Source organism: Cryptomeria japonica, chromosome 2 (assembly GCF_030272615.1).
Source record: "Cryptomeria japonica chromosome 2, Sugi_1.0, whole genome shotgun sequence".
In the NCBI taxonomy this organism is placed as follows: domain Eukaryota; kingdom Viridiplantae; phylum Streptophyta; class Pinopsida; order Cupressales; family Cupressaceae; genus Cryptomeria; species Cryptomeria japonica.
In genome coordinates this window covers 421587530-421599116 of record NC_081406.1, presented here as the reverse complement: position 1 = coordinate 421599116, position 11587 = coordinate 421587530, and positions in this window count along the sequence as shown.

The following is an 11587-nucleotide window of genomic DNA, read 5'->3' as shown; positions in this document are numbered from 1 at the left end:
GATTTCTGCCACTATTACAATTTAAATTTACATTACCAATTTACTTTTTTTTTTTCACACTTTAATTTCAATATTTAAATACCATGCCATATTCATAATTCACAACGTTTTATGAACTTAAATAACTGCGTCTATCCATATGAAAAATGTTATACATTTAAATTTGAATTCATTTAATTTACACCATACACTTTGCAAGAGTACAACCATTCAAGATAATTTAAAACATAAAACAAAGTACGCAATAAACATCGCATAACATAGAATATGATCTCGGAGTTCACCCCGGATGGGCTACATCTCCGGGTCTGCTCAACTGCAAGACCCCTTTGGTATTATGTTGTTAGAAATACATGATTTATGAGTCTTTTACATCTTGCCACATAGGCGAATAAAATCAATATACAACAGACACCTCGGACGTTAATTACATAATGATCCCTTTTGTAATGGATCCTATTAAACACATCAAGTAAAGAAGAAAAGACAAGGATTTCTTAACCGGTGGTACCTTAAATGGTGACTAGACCCACAAGGTAATTACGAAATATACGGAGATAATTTCGATTCAAATTTCATACTCTCCTGTACTTTAGTTTTTCCATTTGTAAGATTATCGGGAGATCTTAATCATTAAATTTGATAGACAATGATTATTTAAAAGAAGAACAACTTCTTGTTAAAATATATTCCATGACGTTGGCAATGGGGTTTTGACTCAAGGGTTTTCAAATACCGATAGTATTTGGTCTCTTCTCCAAGTTTACTCCCCTATTTGGTTTGGTTCCAAAACTATACGTGATCAATATAAATTTAACATTACATGTCTAATGATATGTTAAAAACCAACAAATCCAAATATCTACACAAACATCGTGATTGATACACACATATATATATATATATACATATATATATATATATATATATATATATATATATATACATCTATATATATATATATATATATATATATAACAATATTTAACGAAATAAAAATTAAATAAACTAATTTTCAATAAACTGAACTTTTCCCACCAAAATACCCTTTTCTTTCTGTAACCTAAATATTACTATGCACATTTCTTGCATTTTAATATTCATTAATACTAAATCGATTTTTTTTTTTTTTTTAAAACTAAAATAAACTAACACAAGAACAAAAACCTAAAATGACAACAATACAACCAGGGGCGCTACCCACGGTAGCCGCAGGGTTTCCCTGCGAGCCACCGTGGACGCAAGGAAATCCTTGCGGACACCGTGGATGCAGGGCTTGCCCTGCGGCCCACGGTGGACGCAGGGACTCCCTGCGGCCCACTGTGGTCGCGAGGAATCTCCTTGCGAGCCACCAAAAAAAAACATCGGGGAAAGGTAGGGGGAGGAAACGGGGAAGGGGGCGGCGGCGCCAAACCCTAACCCGAAAATCTCTCCCCTTTTTTTTGGTTTTCTTTTTTTTTTTTTGAATATTTCCTTTGTTGCTTCGTCTTAATAATTTTTTTGAAACAAAATCGCAGTTTTAAAGCTTAAACGAATTTCTGAGACAAATATGCATACACAGTCACAGGCCCCCCCCTTTTTTTTTATTTTTATTTTTTTTTCTATTTTTAACAGAGCCATTCATCCCCAGATTTATGTCATAATCTCCATTATGGAAAGAAAATGTTTCCAATCAAGCTTTAAAATCACAAAATTCATTAAGAGCAAGGATCTGATTAAAGGACAACCAAGTTTGGGAGGAGACTGAAAACTAAACCTCAAACACATTCATGGATAATACCCCTTTTTTTTGTATTCAACAATAACTAAAAAAAAGAGACCCGAATCCTACCTCATAATGAAATTTCCGGGCATGAATCTTGATGAAGAGCTTCAGCCACTCCAAGCAAGCAAGAAAAACTCCATTCTTTTCTTCCCAAAACCATGTTTTTCCACCCAAAAATGACCAAAAGCCAAGAACCCCCCAAAAATGCTTGCAAAACTAAGATTAAAAGAAAACCCTAATTTTGCCCTAATTTTCAATTTCGAAATTAGGCATTTATTTTTGAATTTTAAATGAATGAAAATCAAAATAGGAGTCATTCATTTCCATTCTCTCTTACATCTTATTTGTTTTCCTTATTAAAATTAAAATGCTTCTTTTTCTTATTGGGTTTTAAATTTTAATTTCTTAATATCGATTTAGGCCTACATTTATATTTTGGGACTACTTACCGGGTAAGGCGTTTTGATTAAATTTTAATTTTCTAAAAATCAAACTTTTATACTATATCGACTTTACAAGTAAAAAGAAATAATCTCGTTTAAATAATAATAATTTACCCTTTTTCTTCCAGAATGCAAAAATGAGTGGTTTAATTCTATCTCTCCAATGACTTTAAAGTTTTTCCTTTCTAAAACGTATAACTCAATAAATTCGTTATTTTAAAATTAGCTATCAATTTAACTCGCTATAACATAATAAAGCGACATTTTTAAATAAATGACTAATCTAATGCAAGAGTCTTGTCTATTCAAATTTCTCAACTACATATGCGTAAATGTTACAAATGCGTAAATGAGTACACTAACCCCAGTTAAATACCTTAAGCTAGCTACAATCATAATTTAAAGCAAATCTCTTTAATTACTGATCAATCGTATAAAAGAAACTTCCTATTTAAATTTCTATATCTCTAATGTGTACATTTAATCATAATTTTAAATTTAATACTTAGGATAACATACCTCACTTACCTCGCGCAAGGCACGCAAATCGAGGAAGTCCTCCAAGTCTCTCGACACGCATCCCAATAAAATGCAAGCTCCACGAATCCACGCATGATGCTCACCTAACCATGGCTAAGGCAAGACGAGAGTTATATGACCACTAATTCCAAATTCCAAAGGAGGTGAACCTTGCCCTAAGCGGTGTTGTACCTGCAATCTCCTGCACCCATGAATTCATACAAGCATGCATATACAAATACATATTCAATGAAGATGTTAGCTCAAGATTTATCACAAGGGTTAGGAACAATTGCATTTACACGAGAATCGATGCAAAAACACAATAATAAGTATGCTTAGTTTATTTATATTATCTAAACTACACATTGCATATCGGTTAATCTACCATTCGAGAATGCCACATAGGAAGTCAATCAAGGTTAAACGGGTTTTAAAAGTCCGACTAGGGTATGGGCATTACACTTCATATTTGTTCAATGTTATATTAGGAGAAAGGTCATGAATAAAGTGCATAACATCATATTTCCTGATGGATTCCTTAAATTTTTATCACTTTTGTGCTATTAGGATTTGGTCTTGTTGATTCTCTATTTATCCTAAAACCCTAAACCATAAGTCTTTTGCAAACAAGACTGAATAAACCTTATATGCAAGCTATGAGATTTATTTCACATTTGATCAATGACTTGTTTAACTGGCAACTTGTTTTAAGTTGCCAACTAAAGGGTCCTTATGTCATAGTTTTACCAACCCCATTTCCTAGTGACTTGTCTCTTTAGTTACCTTTGTTTATTTTGAGCCACAATGTTTAATTATTCCTAATCTTGATTGGATGGTTAGTGTTGTGTTGTGGCCCCTCAAACATTAGCTAATTAGAGACCTTCACTTTCATGCCAGATGTCTGATTAGGTCTTAGGGTCCGCAAAACAATTTACCCTCATGGCTAGCATTTAAGATTTGAATTGATGATCTTATGGTTATTGTTCACTCATAAAGAAGATCCTTGTCAAAAGAGATACACCCATGGTTCCATGATCACCGTCCAATCAAGAGGTGGACCCAAGCATTTATTTCTCAACACATAAAATGAAATCTAATGACCATGATTGCATTGTGGCAAAGGATGATGTTAGAGTTGTCAAGCCTTTATGACACCACTGGCTGTTGATCTGAAAAGGACCCATTGAACGATTATAGATGTGTCAAAGTGAGATGTAAACTTTTGATTGGTTCATGCCCATGTGCTACCAAATTTGTCAAAGATGGATTATCCCCACAAAGCCATAAAATTGTGACATGTGTCTAGTGGAGCCCACTGTTTTGAAAGGAGGATTAATTAAATAATGTAATAGTTATAGTATATGTATTTCAATTAATCTTATATGTCAAAATTTGTGTGTTCATGAAGAATCAATTGAAGAGATTCAAATTCCAAAGAACGATTAACTTTATGCAGTGAACAAACATGAATTGCAATAAATTTGACATGAGTGGAGTAGTTAAAATTCTTACTATTCTAAGCACATAAGTATATATTCAGGTTCATTATGCTTGATAAAATAATTTATAATTGCTACAATTTAAAGAATTGAGTTTGGGAGCTTGTGCATAAAGATATTTATGAATAATGATGAATAGTAAATACCCAACAGATACTGAGAGGGGGGGGTGAATCAGTATAGACAAAAACTTTCACAACAAATTAAACAACAAAGACTGTACTAACCGGTAAACAACATCACCGATCTAAATCAAGGCAGTACCGATAAAACACAGTGACTGTAAAAGTCATGAACCGGTAACACTTAAATCTTCACAAAACCTAATAACTCATTTCCATTTCACCCATATGCTTAAAACCGAATATCCCATTTCCACTTCACCCATATGCTTAAACAAGTAACACATCAGAAATATAACGACCACTGGATCAACATGCATCACCACTTAACAGGAAAACACTAAAACATCACATGAAAAAGCATCACACATGACAGGCTGATTTTTCACGTGGAAACCCAACTCGGAAAAACCATAGTGGGGATGAATACCCACAAGTTGTTCTTGAACTCTTCTGAAGTCCACTCTGTTAGGAGCCTAGTCCGGTTAAAGACTTTACAATAGGTTCTGCTAGGAACCGATCCTGCTAGGGATCACCCGGTTAAGGGATGGCTAAATACCCGATTAAAGATTAAAACCCTGTTAAAGGTTACCTCGCAAGAGGATTTGAAGAAATCAATGATTTTGAGTCACCCTGTTAAAGGATTTACAAAAAGCCTGTTAAAGCTACCTGGTAAAGGGATTTTCCAACTGCTGAAATGGTTAGAAGTCAACAGGTAATACACTGATCTGATAACAACACTTAATGCCAAGGCAGATCCACTTTAGTTCCTTTACATCTATAGTCACACTCTGTAGATCTCTACTCACTGCACTGGTCTCGAAAGAATCAAGTATCTCTTCACTTGGATACACACATAACATTTGCCAACAACTTCACAATGCAAATCATCATTGACCTTATAGATAATAATTAGGTCGGTAGCCAAAACCTAAAACCCTAAGCATCTAGGTTATCAATACAGTCGGTCAAATCCTGATCATTTAATCACATTGCATAGAGTAAAACAATCTTGAACAAATCTCAAGAAATTCTCCATCGTTCATTCTTCACCACTTCTAGAAGTTGATAACCCATCACACGCTCCCCACCGTTTGCTAAGATTTTGCACTTTCCCAAGGTGGATAGAATCAATCTTCTTCATGCAAGATCCTCAAGGAGATTCTTCATGTGTACAAGGATGACGTGGCAACATGATCTGATCTTCATTTTGATGCTAACTCATCACAGGATGTCATTGGTTGAATCACACAGACTTGGAATGAATCAACCAGAAACCCTGAAGCCGAGACTACCAACTGGTAGTCATACCCCGATACAAAATTTGCATATACCGGTTCACATTTCAACATACTGGTTCACCTTTTTGCATATACTGGTTCATATCATCATACCGGTTCACTTCATATCATCATACCAGTTCACTTACCAGTTTGGTTACTTCAATATAGTAGTTCATACTTTAGCATATTGACATCAATGATAACATACACCATCATGTCATCAAACTCTGCACATATGGCAACAGATCTAGGGTTTCCCAGCAGAAATTGGAAGGTGACTTAAGCTGAACTAAAAGTGATCAGTGCCCAAACAATTTTTGAGCTTCCACATTTTTTCTTCATTTTGTTTTCATTCCTAAGGGTTTAAAATGGGTAGAATTATGTTCAAATTGAGTTTAGTGAAATTATAGCTAGGCTTTGTCAAAACCCAGTTCTATTGTTTCTTGTAATTGCAAAATGAGTAGAAGAGCACAAAGTAGGAAAAAACCCCCTCCTAGAAAAATAGATGAAGACTTGATGAAAAAATTGAATGGGAAAATGTTCCCACATAATGTTCATGGCTTTGGGGGTTTAGATGATATCTTAATAGGCAACCTAAATGGTGCGAGGGATGTCATTCTTCCAACGATGGGATGGAACCTGTTTGATCACTTCCATAAGAAAAGAGACATGAAGAGCCTAATGTGAAATGCATGGGCACTTTATTTGGGCAAGATCACTTTTACAAATGTGTTTGTAGATGCAGATTTCATGAGATTGATATTTTAGATATATGATCTTGATAAGAAAGAAATTCTTGCAGTTGATGGTAGAGTAGTGGTAGACACTGACAAGTGGGAAATTGTTGGGGAATTTGGTTTGAATAAGGGAGCATCTGTCAACCTATACCCCCCAATATTTGAATATAATTTTCAAATACACAATAAGTTGTATAGGACAATCTTGATTCCTAGGTTTAAATAGAAAGATGCAAACAAAAAGCTAGTCAAGACATCTCAATTTTAGAGAGAGCCATTTGAAAAAAATTACTTTTGAGGACATTTTTATGAATACTTATTATGGCTTGTGCCAAGTTATGGAGATAGATTCTCAAAAAACAATGCCAGTGGGAATGATGTCTATAGCGACAAAAATGCAACATCCCATGAAGAATACTGAGCTTGATTTTGCTGAATTTTTAGAAGAAGCAATGAATGAAAGTTTTGTTAAGGAAAAAACAAATTTGATAAAATTTAATTTCAATTGGTATCATCTCATATACCATTTATTCTTTTTTATAGGATTAAAGTTGTGGGATGAAAAGTTGAAAATAAAAATAATAGTAATTAGGGAAGGAAGTTGTTGGTACAATGTTGGACTTGCATATGGGATATGCATTGTCCTATTGTACATTTTTTTACTTTTCAAGAATATTTTGTACAAAAGGTCAAAGGTTATTTTAAGGTTCCCTTAGAAAGGATTCCAAGACTAGTAATTTATTTTCTTAGACCAGTTGAGAGGAGTAAGGATCTTGGGATTTCACACAATTATGGAGACTTCTTCCTCCACACTAGTACAACTATAATTAGGGACTATGGTACCCCAGTGACACCTCATGTCCTACCCAATTTTTTTCCATTGAAAATTGCATTCCTTGAAGTCATTTGGAATCTTGATTGAATGGATCGTGCCAATTTCAGAAGACAACATAAGTCTTCCTTGTTCCACACTTAATGTAGATTGGTATATTTCCATGCAAAAATGAAGGAAGCATTGAAAAAATTCTATGTACTTCTAAGGAAGTATAAGATGAGCTACGAAGATCTAATATAATATAACCTCGAGGGTTTTATGAGGACTCTTATGCCCTCATTCACACATTTCAATAGAATAAATAAAGATATTACAAGAAATTGTCCAACTATTGAATTAATAAGTGAAAGAAGAAAGAAATGGAACATGGTCCTAAGAGTTGAAGAGTTAAGAAGACATGGGGATCCAAATTTATCTATTTTGTTTGATGATGAGATTGATTATTGGAAAAGAATTGAAAAAAAAATTCATGTTTGTATAGGAACTTTTGAAAAATGAAATTATAAAGGTAGACAAGCAACCTCAAGTTTTAGAAGAACCCTTAACAAAAAGGTAGAAGGTACTCGAAGTGCCAAAGAAGGATACCTCACTAAAGATTATAGTTTTGGAAAGGTTGAAAGAGTTAATCAACAATAAGAACAATATGTTGGGTCTCCTCTTGTCATCTTTCCCATAGATCAAGTTCAAAGTCACATAATTCCTGTTAGATTAGAAGATAAATCAATTGAAAGTTTGTAGTTGGAAGATGATGCAATTGGTGATGTTAGAGAAATTATAAGTACATAGTTTGTAAGTGATGGAAATTTTATTAAGACACAAGAGTTTAGAGATTTTGTTTTCTCATCAAAAAGAGAAGAATATGATAAAAGGGTCAAGGAAGAAAAGAAAAGAGTCATCATCATAGTGATATCAATTTGATGAGAGAGTTAGGAATAAGTTTAATGTCAATGTTGGTGATATGACAATTGAGAAAGCAAAATAAATTGTCAAAGATGTCAGAATGTTATTATTGCCAAGACGGGATATAGGTATTGTTATGATGTTCCATGTTGCAAGTAGTGAGAGTAAAACTATGTTGCAAAGTGAGGAGTAGATTGAGAAGGAGATGTTAGGATCAAGTTTTAATCCAAATTATAGATTATGGTCTATATGGGCTTCATCCTCTCCAACATAGAAACCTGATTTGTTCCAAAGGTATGATCAATTTAAAGTTAGTGCTATGGTAAAAAGAGTTTCTGATACATCTTCCCAAGAAGTTGTAAACTTGGCAGTCAATACAATAGAGCTTAGCAAAGCAGTTACACTCAATTTTAGAATGATCATGAGTAAATAAAGAATTATTTTATGGAATTAATTATTGAAAATCAAGCTTTGAAAAGGTGGATTGCTGTCTTGAAGGTAGGGAGTGTTCTTGTCATTGAAAAGCTGAAAGGGAAGTGTTGATTTATGAAATTAAAGAATTGAAAGATAAAATTGAAGACGAGAAGAGAATAAAATCTTCTCTTTCAAATTCAATCAAAACATATATCATTGATCATAGGGTAACAACAATAAATTTGAAAATTGATGTTGCTTACAAAGCTTACTATGACCTAATGGCTATTGAGGTGAGACATAAAAATGTTGATCAATTGAAACCAATTAGAGATAAGTGGTTGCTTAGGACTCAATTATTGATTGATTTTATCAAGAGGTTAGCTAAGGTAGTGGTGAAACCACCAGAGTTGAGGGGGACATACAATATAGTTAAGGTGCTTGAGGAGGTAGTGACATTTACCATGGGGTTTGAAGTGCAATAGAACAAAGATTAAAGGCCATGTAATAGGTAGAATGCACTCTCATACCTATCATAAATGGTGATCAAGGTAAAAGAAGAAATCAATTCTTTATTGTCAAAGGGTGAAACAATGGTGTACAAAGATGATGAGTTGAAGATTGTGAGAATGAATGAGCCAATATATGAGATTTATGCTTTTGAATATACTTGTGGAAAATTTCAAAAGAATTCAAGGTCATTACTTGATTCTAAATATGTTGTAAACATGGACAAACTTAAAACTATGTTGAAGAAACTGTGGCCAAGTGATGAAGTGTTTTTGAATTGACAAGTTGAGTTTGGTCTCGATGAGGATGAGCCTTGATCCTATTTCTAGGTTGAGAATGAGATTTTGAGTTGATTTGGGAAATAACATTTCTATCAAACGAACAAACAACCTCAATTCTCACCTCCACAAGTTTGCACCAAATAAAAGAAGAATTATATTAGTAGCATATGTCAAGGACCAATTTTCTCTTTTGATTATGCATCTTTCCTTTTTCTATTTTCTAATCTCATCATTGTTAGGATAAATTGTAAGTTGTTTCTATCATAAAAAAATAGTTAGGGCTCATGGTTGGAAGCTTGTTGCTCTCTTATTTTGTTATAAAAAGGAATTCCAAGCTATTGAATAGGGTTCCTTTCTTTGATACTTTGGGGTACGATTAGGTTCCTTTCTTGTAATTTTGCATTGAAATTTGCAGACAATGTTTTGTTAAGAAGTTGTAGAAAAAGGAAATCATATCATAAATAATTGGAGTATTTTCTAAAACATATAATGAAATGGAATATAGAGTTTGTGGTGAAATTTTCTCCTATGTGATGAATTGATTCTTTTGAAGTGGTGAAGCAATTCTTTGTTATTTAACAATTGTGAGTTACTTTACAGTTATATTCTAGTTTTTTAACTTTATTCTAAGGGAATAATTAAAATGTTTTGAATTAGAATATGGGAATTTAACATGGTCATTTAGGATCTTGAAGAAGAGTTTAATCATAAACATTATTGGAGGTTTAGTGTAATGCAATATATCAATTAAACTCATACGTTTTATCACTTGCATGATATGATTGTTCTTGTTTTGATGGACTAGACTCTATAGCCCTAATAAGGCACTGATTAGTGAAGTTCTCAGTAGGATCACAAGGAATCCTTTATATATAAAATAAAAAAAATAATCTTTATTTTCATGTTCTATTTTTTTTAGTGTAGCATCATGAATTATAATTGGTCTAATTTACACCTCATGTTTTTGCTCCTACTTTAGCATGTCCTATCTCCGTCCCCTCTTTAGGTTTGTTTTGACCCTATTCTCCAACTTTGATGTCATGAACAACATTTAGTGAACCCCATATTGGGGGCCCCTCTCCCATTACTCTTTGTATTAGGGACCAGGGCACCCCAAAATGCCCTAGTCCCCATTAAATAGGCCCCAATTTAAAATGGGATAGGTTCTTTATCTCTTTGATGGCTTCTGGTATCTGTGGCTACACATGATTGTTGGAGGTTGGCCTACTCAGTAATTTATATTGGGAACCCTATATAAAGACATCCTATCAAGCATCTTTAGAGATTCAAGGTTGTTGGAATCAATGAACACTGAGAGGGGGTTCAGTGTTATGCAATTTATAACTTTCTTGAACTGATTCTTAAACCACTTGATGTAAATGAATAAAAGTAAAGTGCAGAAAATCAATACACACAAGAACAAAACCATAACATCAAAATTTTTACGTGGAAAATCAGAAAGGGAAAAACCATGATGGGATTAAGACCCACAATATTAAAATACTATGATCAGAAGTATAATAATATTACAAGGGGAATGCACATGCATTCATGCACACTACCTAGAGATCATTGTTCAAATACAAGAGAGGGCTACAACCTCCAGAGGACTCATTGTGCTACAAATGATTACAAATAACAACATGAATGCTTGAACTGATGAATAGCATCTAGAAATGCCAAATTGCAATTCCAGTTAAGCACAAAGTGTCTTTCTTCCACTATTTTGGCACACTGCTCTGTTCTACTATTCTGTCATACACCAAAGCATAAATCCATAGATAGCGCATGTGAAATTGTGCACACATACTCTACAATATTCACACACCAACATTGATCACCAAAATGATCATATAGATCGGTCTTATATATCCACATCACCTGATTTAGGTCACCAACATGTCCATGTGGGAGATTGTTGGACATTTTTTCTACTAGGTTATGTTGTTGTCATTAATGTCAACATATTCCTGTGATTTGCTTTGATGTTTGTAGATTGGAAATATCTTATGATCGGGTTTGCAGTTTTGTTTTGTTGTATTGGTGCTTTGTAGAGTTTGGTATTTCCTTTGGTATATTTTGGTGTGATTAGATATTGAGCTGCGATTTTGAGATATTGTTTGGGCTGGTATTGTGTATCCTCCTTTTAGATGGATCATGATTTGGTGCTCCACAAGTTATCTTTCTTCGTGACAGTTGCTAATTGGCTGTGTTCTTGAGTTTCAGTCATTGACAAATGAAGATTTGATAAGAGGTATTGGTGCAGCTATTATTGA